Source organism: Salmo trutta, chromosome 33, assembly GCF_901001165.1.
Source record: "Salmo trutta chromosome 33, fSalTru1.1, whole genome shotgun sequence".
Taxonomy (NCBI): domain Eukaryota; kingdom Metazoa; phylum Chordata; class Actinopteri; order Salmoniformes; family Salmonidae; genus Salmo; species Salmo trutta.
This window is the reverse complement of record NC_042989.1, coordinates 28,138,482-28,153,567: the sequence shown is the minus strand read 5'-3', so window position 1 is coordinate 28,153,567 and position 15,086 is coordinate 28,138,482. Positions and strand designations below refer to the sequence as shown.

The 15,086-nt window shown below is 42.6% G+C and overlaps 1 pseudogene; it reads right to left on the bottom strand.

Annotated features, from left to right (window-relative positions):
- Positions 1 to 2,194: 2,194 nt before the first annotated feature.
- LOC115172794 (transmembrane protein 151B-like) lies at positions 2,195 to 14,306 on the bottom strand (annotated as a pseudogene).
- Positions 14,307 to 15,086: the final 780 nt, after the last annotated feature.

Here is a 15,086-nt window from a genome sequence, read left to right as displayed (position 1 = left end):
TTTTGTTAGATGCCTTTTTTTTTTTTTACAGTCACTGCCATTTAAAACGGCACTCAAGATACTTAACTAGTTAAATAAAAATTAAAACGGCACAATTTCTTTATTGCTCTCTGTATGCTTTTAAAATGTTGACAATAACTTTGTTCAAACTCCATATTTAATCCAATCAAGTTATTTTGCAATATAATGGTAATTTATAAAGCAATATTATCTCATCATGATTTCTATTAAAATAATCTGTATCAATAATTTAACTGCTTTGGACTCACAAATAGACTACAATTCATCTTTTGAAACGAACTTTGAAAATTGTTGTAAGTATCTCAACATGCACCCGTGAGAAGATAGGTATGTAGGCTCATGTTAACTTTTGAACATGGCTTGCATTCGTTGTAACAAATTATTGATATTATGAATTGATTATTAATAATATTATTCAAACTCTCACATAAATAGATGTGTGTAACGAGTGTGCTGAGAGTCAGGAAGCAAGTTCAGGGAGTGAGTTTTTTAATAAATAAAATAAACATGAAACACAAGCAATGCACCGACATGAAAACAGAGTCAATAACACCTGAGGAAAGAACCAAGGGGAGAGACAGATATAGGGAAGATAATCAAGGAGGTGATGGAGTCCAGGTGAGTGTCATGAGGTGCAGGTGCGCGAGACGATGGTGAAAGGTTTGCGGGATAATCAGCAGCCTGATGACCTAGAGGCTGGAGAGGGAGTATATGTGACAGTACCCCCTCCCCAACGCGCCGCTCCAGCCGCAGGACACCGTCAAAGGGGACGAACCCGGGGAACAGGAGTGAACCGGTCACCTTTGCAGAGGCGCAGGAAACCTGTCAATCCGGCTGAGATGCAGAAGCAGGGCAGGAGAGAGCATACCTGACGGTACCCCCTCCCCGGCACGTTCAGCTCCAGCCGCAGGATGCCAACCCAAGGGACGATCCCGGGGGATCAGGAGTGGACCGGTGACCCCTGCTGATGCGCGGGAACCTGTCGCCGGCTGGGACGCAGGAAACTGACAGACCAGCTGAGGCAGGGGAGCCTGGCGATCCGGCGAAGACATGAAAGCCCGACGGGCCGGTGGAAGCAGGGGAGCCTGGCGATCCGGTGAAGGCATGAAAGCCCGACGGGCCGGTGGAAGCAGGGGAGCCTGGCGATCCGGCGAAGACATGAAAGCCCGACGGCCGGTGGAAGCAGGGGAGCCTGGCGATCCGGTGAAGGCATGAAAGCCCGACGGGCCGGTGGAAGCAGGGGAGCCTGGCGATCCGGTGAAGGCATGAAAGCCCGACGGGCCGGTGGAAGCAGGGGAGCCTGGCGATCCAGTGAAGGCATGAAAGCCTGACGGGCCGGTGGAAGCAGGGGAGCCTGGCGATCCGGTGAAGGCATGAAAGCCCGACGAGCAGGCGGAGGCAGGGGAGCCTGGTGATCTGGCTGAGGCATGAAAGCCTGTAGCGGCTCCCGGACCCAACGTCATTCCACCTGACACAAAAAAAACACTCCCTGATGCTTCCCTTAGGTTAGGCGTTATTCTGTAATGATGTGCGCTGAGAGTCGGGAAGCAAGTTCAGGGAGTGAATGTTTAATTAAATAAACACAACAAGAACCATGAACAACGCACAGACTTAACACTGGAACAGAAACAATAACGCCTGGGAAGGACCCAAAGGGAGTGACATATATAGGGAAGGTAATCAGGGAGGTGATGGAGTCCAGGTGAGCCTGATGACGTGCAGCTGCACATAACGATGGTGACAGGTGTGCGCCATAATGAGCAGCCTGGCGACCTAGAGGCCGGCAAGGGAGCACACAGTGTGACTTCAATAGTGTTGTTTTTTAACATTTGAAAAGGTACATGTAATATCTGGAATTTTCACAGCAGACCAAAACATTTGAAATCTACTGACTATGCACAGGGAGACAAAACGTCATTCAATTAATGGTGATTCAAGTGTCATAATTCAAGTATCACTAAAAGCAATGCAACATCCAGAGGTCCGAACGGAAAATGATCTTTGTGATTCGAAGAAAGTCAAAAACTCGGTCAGCGACTTAGACATCAGTTTTACAAGAACCTTTGAAATACAGTCAATGCTTACCAATGACAATATAACTTATAAAACATGTTGAACCTTTCACCTATAGTGAATAACACACTTTCAGTGCTGTCAAAAGAACAGTGTCTTTGAATGCTCTTGCACTCTCACAACCTCCTTATTTGGAATATATTGTAACCGAATCAGTCAAATGTCGCTTGGTCCCTCAGAGTGAGGTCTCCAGACAGGTGGACCCCTGGCGGACAAAGTAGCGCCGCAACTCTGTGGTGGAGTCACCACTACCGCAGCACTCGGGCCGGTGCACAATGAGGACGGGGAAGAAGCGTGCATACCGGTAGGTGGGCGGGCTCTCGTTCAGAGCCAGCTGGCTTGAGTAGGAATGGCAGTACAGCTCGTCCATGCAGCAGCGGTCAGTCAGTGTGCTGCTGCGGCTCCTCCACAGGCCCACGGTGCACAGAGCCGTGCATACGGCACAGTGAGAAGCGTGAGTTGTCCAGGGATAGAACAAGGCATGACGGTAGAAGACGGAGGAACAGCTGGAGCTGGTGGTGGTCCGCCTCTGTCCAACCTCGCTCTGAAGCTGGCAGCAGTGCTCACAGTCCTGCACCAGCATGCCATAGCTCTGGGCTGGGTGGCTGTCCAGCAGGAAGCAGTTAGAGGACCTGGTATCTTCAGCTATACCTGAGTCTAAAGACGCCAGGTTAATCAGCATGGCCTCTGAGTAGCTGGGGATCAACTGGCGGTTGGAGAGGATGTGCCACTCCAGCTCAGTGCTACCCACTGTATCTACCCGAGGGAGACCACTCCCGATGGAAACCTCCTCTATTGGAGAGGGGCTGTTGTGGCTGTCCTCCAGCCCAAAGAGCTTCTCAACATGGTAGTGCACAAAGGCTGTACGATACTCTATAAGCACCCTCAGGGGCCAGGACAGCATGAGAAGAGCAGTGAACCAGAACGGCACCTGAGAAGTATACCAGGGCAACCGGTCAGGGTCCACGTAGGCTATCAGATGCTCTTTAAAGTTCACGTCTTTCAGTTGCAACCCTTCTCCGAGCCTCCATGTAGTCATCTAAACCCTCAATCTCTGAGAAGAACCTGGCACGTTGGTTGAGGTAATTATTTTCTGGTCCAGCCCCAGCAAAACTGAAACACTTGGTGAAACAAAGTTTTGTTGCCGGGTGGCTCTCCAGTCCACGTAGATCCTGTGAGACGTCCCGCATACTACAGCGACTGTATTCAAACTCTCCCTCACCCTTGTGTGTGTTGACCCGCTCATGGTAGACCTGGGTGGTGGTGTAGGCTTTTCCGGTCCGGTAGCGGGTCACCTGTCTGGTCCTCAGAACAAAATGGTAACTTATGGCCTTCCACCAAACACACGGACGGGCTTGTCGCATCCTCAATAGGCGCTCATACACGCTATCCACATCAGCTTTACACTGTAGCTCACTGCGAGCCCAGCAGTACCAACAATCTACCAGGTAGACAACATAGAGCATGAACAGGAAGGCAAGAGGGATGTATACATAGCCGTCAGAGCAGGGGCTGTCATGGTAAATCATAGCGCCTCCTCCCATGCCAACCTCCTTGATTGAGGAAAAGAAGGTCAGGGAGGTGACGGATGAGTCAAAGCTGAGCTTGGTGACTCGGGTGAGCTGGCACCAAGCCACAGCGCCCAGGCAGCTGTACATCGGCAGGGAGAGCAGAAGGCACCGACAGTGGGACTCTGGACACATACAGGCACTCAAGGACTGCTTCGCAGGTGGCTGCTGCAGAAAAAGAGGAGGAAAAAGAGAAACAGTGTGAGAAAAAAGCTTACATACAATACTCTAACTTTGAAAAGATAGATGTGTATGACAAAAGGCTGCATTTAAATAGCTTTTAGCAGTGTGATTAAAAGGAGAACATGGTTTGAAGAACTTACAGAATTCACTAGGGAATCTAATAAAAGTACAACAGTTTATTTACGTTTCTTCTTTCCTGTGACACTATGTCTGATGAATCAGTTCGATGATATGGCTGTGTTTAAGGCGTGCTGGATCACAATGTAGTCTATTTGATATTTACCTATACAGGTTGAAAGGTTTTTAACGGGGCAGAAAGCAACAGTGCCACATGAATAATAGATCTACAGTACCACATGAAAGAGAATGGTAAAACATGATGAAGAGTGAGTCCACACGCCAATGAGCCTAAAAAATGGCACTGATCCAATTTTGCTGTGGGTAAATGAACATGACAGGGCTGTGCTGAGCGTTTCCTAACTCAGAGTACAGTAAATGAGGATGGAGCGATAGCATGTAGCTCACGTGAATGTAATTAGGTTAGGCTATGCTGCAATAGGAACAACTGCTAATCACATTAGGTCAATGTACAACTAATATTCCCCCAAAATCCTCCCTCACAACTGTATTTTCAGTCCCCCTATGTTTCTGCTAACATTTCAAGCATCTTTGCATGGGTTACAGCAAGCATGCACCATGTCCAACAGGGCATCTGTATCCTCAATCCCCCAGTGACTCGTTAAATAATCTATGACCTCAGACGGCTGCTAAAATTAACGTTGACTTTCTATACTAAACTTGACCACAACAGAATCAAACACACAAGTCATCGGATTACACATTCTGTGTGCCCTATATCTGCTGAGTGTCAAGTGAAAAGTTGAGCGCAGCAACCCGTCTTCGAAAGTGCTCACATTTGCAATTCTGACTGCCAACGAAATGTCTCCTCTTCAGCGGAGGCATTCTCACAAAGCTGTATTTTGTTCCAGTACAATGAGTCAGACCCAAGGCAACTGACCAGAAAACATTACAGATAGGCAGGGTTAACTTAGTTATACTTTGTCTTGTTGTATTCAGCTAATTAAGGTCCTTCAGGTGTCTTTAGCTATTCACCCATGAAGATCCATTGACAACATAGTGGAAGTGTCATTGTGGTCTTTTCAGCTCTCAGAATTAGTGTTGCTTCATGCAAGAAACGTCTCATTAACTGATATGTGCTCAAAGGAGAGCTCAGTCAGCAATGACTCATGAGTCAATCATCAGTCAACTTGGTTCCAATAATGCAGTGTTTCCCAACCAGGGGTACTAGGACCTCTAAGGGTACTTGGTTTATCCACAAGGGGTACTTGAGAAGACTCATGAGACCATAGGGCCTACTGGTAAAATGCACATGAGGGGGTACAGTACTTCTGGGGTACTCCGGGCAGATCAAAATTCAGTTTGTGGTACAGTAACCAAAACTAATATGTTACTTGTAAAGTGTTTCACATGAAGATTATGAACCAAACTAATCAGACCAGACAGAAAGGGCCGACTCAGATGGGACATGCAATCAGGCATCGACAACACAATCAAAACATCCAAAATAGCATTGACCTTCTTGGAGCATCCTGGTACAGGGCAACACAGCATCATAGGTCAAGACCTCTGGGACATGGACATACTGTCGGTTTGAGGTAAAACCAACTTGTTGTAATTTTATGGTCTCTCATAGAAGCTATATTTCACGGTAAGCTGCACACAACCAATTCCCCAGATGGAATAAGTATTATTACAGACTGGAGGTAAAGCTCTCGCATTCCGAGTACACATCATTAAAGGGTACACAATCCAGGTTCTCAGAATTACTGTATTGAGCCTTGCATACATCTATCATTACTAGGCTCTGTCTTCTATGACTTGTATTTCTTAGGGAAATTACATTGTTTAATGTGTTATACATAACACAGTACTTTTGAATGTAGAATTACATTCATGTAGATATGATGGTAGGGATGGACATCATACAGGCCCCATGCTGCTCTTGGCTATTGCATTTCTGTAAAATCTGAGAAACTATTAAATGAAATAGTATTTTGCTGGTGAATTAATAGTGATTATTAGACTCCAGTGAACAGATAAAGGTTACCAATTGCACTCAGCATAGAATTTCTTCCATCTGAGCAGAGGACTGAAATAGACATGACATGAATAGCAACAATCAATATATGATATGGGCTACATGTATAGGCCCACAGATATTGAGTGTGTGCCTTTTATTATGAGACTGCGTGTAGAAGGCTATCTATCATGACATTTTAATTCATAAAAAAGGCAACACCATTATGTGCTTTTTCAGGATGATGCTGTCATTCCTATCATGTAATCTGCATTTAAATGCTTAGCCTTCTGCATTTGAATAAAAATGTTGCATTAACTCTCACCTCTTCCAGTACATCAATGCTGGCCGGTGCATCGTCTCCATCATTGGGGGTCTTGGGCGCTGTGTCTTACGCAGTGGTATCAACTTCCAAATTGGGAGAGAACATGCTGCTGTCTGGACATGATAGCATCAAGTCCAAGCTTCCCGTAGCCAAGCCACCTCTCCTTTCTGGTCCTCAACAGAGCTTCAGATCATCTGGACTGGAGCCAAGGCAAATGGGGATCCCGCTTTAGGAGCTCCCATCGCTTGAACCCGGTGGGCGGGGACGATTCGATCGCAGAGGCTTTGCTAATACGGTCAAACAGAAACCGTAATGTGAAACACCAAAACAAAAGTGATGAAAGTGATACGCTGTCACACATGAGCAACAATAAATGGCCTGATCACTGATTGAAAGTCTGATCACTGATCCGATATCTAAAATGCACAGAGAAAGTGCAAGCCTTTTACATTTCAAAATAATTGATGCGCACCAACGATGTGTGTAGGCTATGTGCAGCATCAGCATCTGTAGCCCATTAAAGAAGAAGAAGACGAGCCTGTTCAATTACTACATTACATCACATTAAATACTGTAGGTAAGGCTGAGCAATCCATGACACCACTTGTTGTCTGCGGCCAGATAGCCTCGTTCCAAAAAGTGAGATTTTTCCTAAATGATGCACCCATAGTAAATATCTTCAGTAGCTTTGATTGGACTGATCATGTCAACGTCATACTTTCAAAATCTTAGCTAGCAGTCATCATCATGAATCAAGTCGACAATCTACTGGCAAATCCTTTTTAATCCTTGTCATATGAAGAGAAATAATGAAGAGAAATTATAGATCAAACGTATCGGTGCTCATCGGCCATTGAACATAAACATTACACAACAAGTTGGAAATCGCTAATTCAACAATGAGTGGTTTGGAAGGAATCAGTGGCTAACTGCAAGCATTGCAAAGCAATCACAAGCCTGCTATTCAGTGGAGTGGGTGTGTGGTCCCAAGTATGGGTTTAAGAGCTTAAAAGGATAAACATTAAACATTGGCCACGCTGTCAATCCAGCATGACTTCTGCCGCGCTCAAAACAACTGTAAACTCAGAACTGGGAAATCTGATTTTAGTGACTTCAAAACAACTGGGAACTTGAAAAAATGAGTTCCAACTGGGAAAATAGGTTTTGAAGGTCATCCAACTCTAAATGCAAGTAGAGCTCCGACCTGATGAACACTGAAGTCATCATGATTCGACCTTGTTTTTTCAGAGTTCCCAGTAGTCTTGAAAGCACCATAAATCCAGAGAATGCCAGACTTTGATGACAAAGTTTAGTGAGGAAATTTGCCCCCGAAGGACTGCTGCGTCACCTTCCTGCTCAAGTGAGCATAGCACAACAAGATGAGTCCAAAAATGTATTGTATGCTGTTGCATAAATGATGTAATATGCCAGGGAGTCTGTAGCTAAGAAAGTAATACTAAGTGTATGTTGTGTAGTAAGCTGTTAGTAGCCAATGTGCCTCACCCTAATCATTTGGACCCTTTTCCGCTCTTAATTCCACTCATAACAGATACTGCGTTTTGGAAGTGTCAATGGGGGAATGATATTTGGTTTTCATTTGGTACTAATTGGTCAGCAGGTGTCGCTATTTTAAAAAGCAACTTTAAGGGTCATATATTGAGTTATGAAGCAGATAATACAGGGAGATGGATTATACTATTGGTAGATTCAATTCATTGTTGTAAATACTTATGCTACCAATAACAAGTCAAGTAACTGTATTTTATTTAGAAACATTGAGAGGAAAATAATTAAAATGATGTCAAAATTTCCATTGGCAAAAGTAATATGTTGTGGAGATTTTAATACAGTATTACATGATAATGTAGATAGATGGCCTCCTAAGGATAGCAATTCTGTTTGTGAGATAAGAAATATATGTCTAAGGTTAGGTGTTCTAGATATTTGGAGACATAAGAACCCAGATAAGATTATGATTACATGGAGTACCAAAGATTTATGTATACAATCGCATATTGATTTCTGGCTGAAGATATGGCTGACAAGGTTGATACAGTCTCGATTGAACCATCGATTTTAACAGACCACAAAGGGTACTCAATAAAGATAAATATGCATGGTTTGTCAACAAAAAAAGTTAGTAAAGGTTACTGGAAGCTAATGAAATTTGATATAAGGCTTTTGGCTATTTCAATGGGGAAAGAAATTGCTTGTGCCAAGAGAGAGAAAGAATATGACATCATAAAGGGAATAATGGATTATACTAAAAAAAGTGAACTAACTAATCAGGAATTATTGGAGCTATCATCATTGCAAATGCAGTCAGACTGTATCTACAAGGAATAGGCCCGGGGAGCATTTGTAAGATCAAGACGAAAATGGATGGAAGAGGGAGAGAAAAATACAAAATAATTCTTTAATTTAGAAAAAAGGGCAGGCGAAAAGACTTCCATATGTAAATTAATGATCAGTAATACTCCCAATGAAAATCCAAAAGAAATCTCTCAGCATGTTGCCCAGTTTTATCAGAATCTGTAAACATCACCCAAGTCAATTTCCAATGTGGATATTTTCTTAGACAATGTAGCAAACATTGCTAAGAAGATAGATAATGATTTCAGGGATTTTTGTGATGATGAGTTATCCGAAATTGAGATAAAAGACTGTATTAAAAGCCTTAAGGACAATAGGTCCCCTGGAAATGATGCTTTTAATAAGCGAGTTTTATAAAGCATTCAATGATAAATTGATTCCTTTCATTCTTGCTAGGTTCCAAGAATCAATAGAAAAAGGGGAGTTACCGGCTTCCTTAAAGCAAGGTGTAATTACTTTGATTCCCAGACCTATTAAGGATACTCTTTATATTGACAACTGGAGACCCATTAGCCTGTTGAATAATTATGCGAAAGTATTTGCCCTTGTATTTCCTAAGAGGTTGAAACAAGGCTTGCATCATATAATTGATGAAGAACAATCTGGTTTTATGCATGGTCAACACATTAGTAATAACATCAGGTTGATCTTAGATATGATTGACCATAATGACCTCATCCTTGATGATAGTTTTCTTATGTTTGTTGATTTTTTTATAAAGCTTTTGACACTGTAGAACATGAGTTTATGTTCAAAGCAATATGTTTTTTGAGGTTTGGTGCCTTTTTTTTTATAAAGCAGTCCAAACTTGATATAGTGGTTGTACTAGCTCTGTAAAATTACCTCAAGGGACATCCCAAAGATGTGATATTGGCATGGCATTAGGCAGGGCTTCCCAATTAGTCAATTTTTATTTTTTATTGGTTACTCAAATTATGGCTCTTCATATCAAAAAAGGACATTTTCAAGGTGTTTCAGCACTTGGCAATGAATTTAAACTATGTCAACTGGCTGATGATACCACCATATTTTTGAGAGACAGGAATGAGGTTTCTAAAGCAGTTTCCTGTATTGAAGACTTTTCCTTAGTTTCGGGTTTGAAAATTAATATCAATAAGTCAGTCTTATTTCCACTCAAGGATTGTGTTTTACAGGAAGTATATGGTATCCCAATTAAAGATAAGGTTACTTATCTTGGAATTGTTATTTGCAAGGATGAAAAACAAAGGAGTGAATTAAACTTTAACCCCATTATTGAGAAAACAAAGAAGAAATTGAACCTCTGGTTGCTGAGAGATATCTCGTTATATAGTCGGGTTTTATTGTCCAAAGCTGAAGGGTTATCCAGATTGGTTTATGTCTCGTTATCACTTGAATTATCCCCTAAAATTGTAAAGGACTTAGATAAGATTCTTCAGAATTTTACTTGGAAGAACAAGCCTCACTATCTACGGAAAGATATTCTCACTAATACCCATGAACAAGGAGGTCTTGAGGTTTTAGATTTCAATACTCTAAATAATACTTGTAAAATTAATTGGATTATCAAGTATATTAAGAACCAGAACAGTATTTGGAATCTTTTCCCTAAGTATTTATTTGACTCTGTTGGTGGTTTAGAATTTTTGCTTCGATGTAATTTTGATGTTGATAAAATCCCAGTAAAATTGGCCAAATTCCATAAGCAGGCAATTTTAGCTTGGATGTTAGCGTATAAACACACTTTTTCCCCCTAACAGATACTTTCTATGGAACAACAAAGTTATACGATTTAAAATAAGTCTCTTTTTTTTCGTAACTGGTTTGAAAATAAAATTATTGGCTGGTCAGTTACTGAATGAGGATGGATATCTACTCTCATATGGGGAATTTCTTGATGTCACGACTTCCTCCGAAGTTGGTCTTCTAGTACCTCCCGCTGTTTGAGCGGGAGGTACTGGTGGCCTACCTTGGCTAAGGACGTGAAGGTTTAAGTTTCCTCCTGCTCGGTGTGCGCCCAGTGTAAGGCTCCTAGGCACCTGCCCAGAGGTAAGCTACACCCCTTACCCGTTCCACAGCGGCCTTGGTCACACCTGTCGGTGGATTTTCTAACCGATCTCCCCCCTCACAGGGTAACACCGCGATCCTGGTCGTTGTGGATCGGTTCTCGAAGTCCTGTCGTCTCCTCCCTCTGCCCGGTCTCCCTACGGCCCTACAGACTGTGGAGGCCTTGTTTACGCACGTCTTCCGGCACTACGGGGTGCCTGACGCTATAGTGTCTGATCGAGGTCCCCAATTCATGTCTAGGGTCTGGAAGGCGTTCATGGAACGTCTGGGGTCTCGATCAGCCTTACTTCAGGGTTTCACCCCGAGAGTAATGGGCAGGTGGAGAGAGTAAACCAGGATGTGGGCAGGTTTCTGCGGTCCTATTGCCAGGACCAGCCGGGGGAGTGGGCGGTGTTCGTGCCCTGGGCCGAGATGGCACAGAACTCACTTCGTCACTCCTCCACTAACCTCTCTCCCTTCCAGTGCGTACTGGGGTACCAGCCGGTTCTGGCGCCTTGGCATCAGAGTCAGACCGAGGCTCCTGCGGTGGACGACTGGTTCAGGCGCGCGGAGGAGACATGGGAAGCTGTCTGTGTTCACCTTCAGCGGGCCGTTCTGCGCCAAAAAGAGAACGCAGACCACCACCACAGTGAGGCCCCGGTGTTTGCACCTGCCCCTCCGCTTGCCCTGCCGGAAGCTGGGTCCGCGGTTTGTGGGGCCATTTAAAGTCCTGAGGAGAGTGAACGAGGTTTGTTATAGGTTACAGCTTCCCTCTTATTATCGTATTAACCCCTCGTTCCATGTGTCTCTCCTCAGGCCGGTGGTGACTGGCCCGCTCCAGGAGTCTGAGGTGCGGGAGGTTCCTCCGCCCCCTCTGGACATCGAGGGGGCCTCGGCGTACTCCGTTCGCTCCATACTGGATTCGAGGCATCGGGCGAGGAGCCTTCAGTATCTCGTGGAGTGGGAGGGGTACGGCCCGGAGGAAAGGTGCTGGGTTCCGGTCGAGGACGTGTTGGAGCCGCCCGTTAAGGGGGGGTACTGTCACGACTTCCTCCGAAGTCGGTCCCTCTACTTGTTCGGGCGACGTTCGGCGGTCGACGTTACCGGTCTTCTAGCCATCGCCGATCCACCTTTCATTTTCCATTTGTTTTGTCTTGTCTTCCCACACACCTGGTTTCAATTCCATCATTACATGTTGTGGATTTAACCCTCTGTTACCCCCATGTCCTTGTCCGGAATTGTTTATTGTAGTGCTTGTGCACGTTATGCTGGTGTGTGACGGGTTTTACCCAAATTATTATTTGTACTGTTAACAGTGGTTTTATTTATTAAACTGCGCCGTTGTAAATCAGTTTTGCTCTCCTGCGCCTGACTTCTCTGCCGCCAGTATGAACCCCTTACACTTGATAAGTTTAAAATTCCAATAACCCCCGAAATAATATGCAATTGTTTTTGATGCGATTCCAAGGGGGGTTGTATCTTTTTTAAATTCCTCTGTGGTTGATGTAAATAACATAGATTTACATGAAAATATATGAATTAAACATCAAAGATAAATGTAGTAATAACCAGATTAGGAATGTTGTTTGTGATACTACAATTCCCTCAGAAAGATTATTTTGGTCAAATGTCTATGGTGATATACAATGGGGGAAAGCATGGAAAATTGCTAACAAATATTGTATCAGTAACAAGGTAAAGGAAGTTTCATTTAAAATGTTACATAGAATTTATCCTGTGAAACATGTTTTGGAAAGATTCACGCTGAATATTGACTATAATTGTGATTTCTTTGGAATGGAGAAAGAGACCATTTTGCTTCTCTTTTTTTGCCTGTATTTATAGTAGAATTTTTGGGATTTACATACAGAATTTTGTTACAAAAAAATAGGATTGGTTGTACAATTTAATGGTTTTGATATAATGATTTATTTCAGAAATTCTGACATTGAAGATGTACATAAATGCAGATGTACATAAATGCAAATGGTCTAATTCAAAACCTAACTTTTTTCACTTTATAAATTAATTTAAACAATATGGCACTACTTTAACTAAAATGAAAAACGAAAAGGCAATTAAAACTTGTATTATTAATGAATATGATTTGTTTGTTTAGGATTCCTGGCAATGTAAATAGTTTGTATGTATGCTTGTTTGCATGTGACTATTCCTCTTTTGTTTATTGATATTTGTTAATAAAAAAATATATAAAAAAAATAGAGTAAGAACAGATTAAGAACAGCCCTTAGCCTTGGTGTATTGGACAAATACCACACCTCCTCGGGCCTTATTGCTTAAATATACCACGGCTTTCAGCCGATCTGCGTTCAGGGCTCAAACCACCCAGTTTGTAAAGGGCAATAATGCACACTCTAAAATGTGAGTGGAACAACTGACCTTCCACAGTTATTTTCCAGAGAACACATAAAGCCACGAGTTGATTATTCGTTATATACCATGGCTATAATTAAACACATTTTCTTCTAGAAATGTGTTAATTTGCTGCTAAAAATATGTTTAACATCCACTGAAGTAGCTAGCAGAAGTTGTGACAGAAGTTGCCTTGGTAACCAAACAGACTTTCTAGTTTAACTAACCAAATGATCAGTCCTAACTTGCTATTATGAACATCGAATTCAACAATGGCAACAACAAAAAATAGACGTTTCCTTTCAAAGGCAGCTCAAACATAGAATGAACTATAGCCATTGAATTGTACCATGCAAATAATACTATGCGTTATATGGAAATAATGCACGGTCTAGAATGCCTAATGCCTAAGAAAAGTTTGCTTTCTGATCAGGACACTCCACACTGTTCATTACGAGGAGATCGCATTGAATATCAAACACTAAGCTAGCTAAATATGTTGTTGCTAGCAAACCTGCCAATATTACAACTGAATTAAAAAATACCAGTTGCTGAAAAAAGCTGGTCAACCTAGATACACGTGGGAGGTTTTGACAACATAGAGACATTATGTGTCCTAACTGCAACATGGGGACCAGAGAAATTCATATTCGTCACTTACCACATTAGGTCATCAGATGCTCCCAAAAAATAAGTATCCGTTGGACCTGCATTTACAGTGAATCCTATTTAGGTTGGTGTGGTTGTTGGTTTAGCTTTCTCTAACTTTGTTGTAAGTATGGTCTGCATGTGTAGGCACATATTGCAAGGTGCCCCGATATCTTTACTAACTGTCCCATTATCTGGTTTTAATGTCCATTCTAGAATGCACTTCTAACCAATGAGAAATGAATATTCAACAACGCTGTGGTATAATGTGTGATAACTCCTGACTAAGGGCTGTTGTTAACTGTTGACACAGTTGTTAATTCTAATAATTCTATTCATTCGATGTTGCTATGCTAAACAAATTGGCATGTAGCTAACCAGCAGGGATTCGATGATGATGATGCGAGACAATCATTTCAATAAATAATGATTTAATAACCATCCAATAAGCCTACAGTACATAGGCAACAACTATGGTTGGCGAGTCCGAGCTTACCAACTATCCGTGCATGGTCCGGGCGCTGGTTGGTGATAGACAGTCAGTGCTTGTCTCTTCTTTGAGACGTCCCACTCATATCGTTGCCAGCTAAAATGGCACTCCAGCGCTTTCTGTTCAGCCAATAACTAACTATTGAGTGAGCTCTCACACCGATGGCCACTCACAGCCGTTATTTCCCTTACCTCAATAGGCCCGCATCGAATAACTGTTGCATTCTGAAGTTGTTACCGTTAGTTATTTTCTCTTTTTTTGACCCAGTCGTTCATTCTAATCATTATTTCCATTCATCAATGCTATGCTAAACAAATCATCAGCATGCTGCTGCTAGTTAGCAGAGATTCAATGATGATGAGAGACCAGAACGTCAATAAGTAACGATTTTAAAATATTCTAGTCGATATTGGATGTAACATCACAGCCTCGCCTCACTGTGGGAAAAACAACCTGTGGTTACCAAGGTTACCCCATTGGCTCAAACGCAATTTCCATGTCTGATTGTTTTAGTCAATTACAAAAATGCGTTCAAGAAAAGTACAACATGTTTAAAGATTACTTTTCAAAATGTCCTGCTCTTTTCTCACTACTTCGAAAAACATAATATTCCCTCATGCACCCTTTCATGATGGTGCTAGCAGCAATGTAAGTGCTAGCTACCAACATAACATTAAGCAAGTCAAGACTGTTTGATTTGTTATTCTGTTTCGGTCTATGAACCCTTTTGGAACCCTTTTTTCTAAGAGTGAATAGATTAGGGGGAAGTGATCAACTCAATCCATAAATAGTTAGTAGAAAGTTTAAGGGCTCTTTAAGGGCCACAGAATTAGCAGCACTCCTCTTTGTGTAAACGATGTGGATTTGGAAACCAGAAGTGCTACTGAGTAGAATGGATCCCCCTTTTAC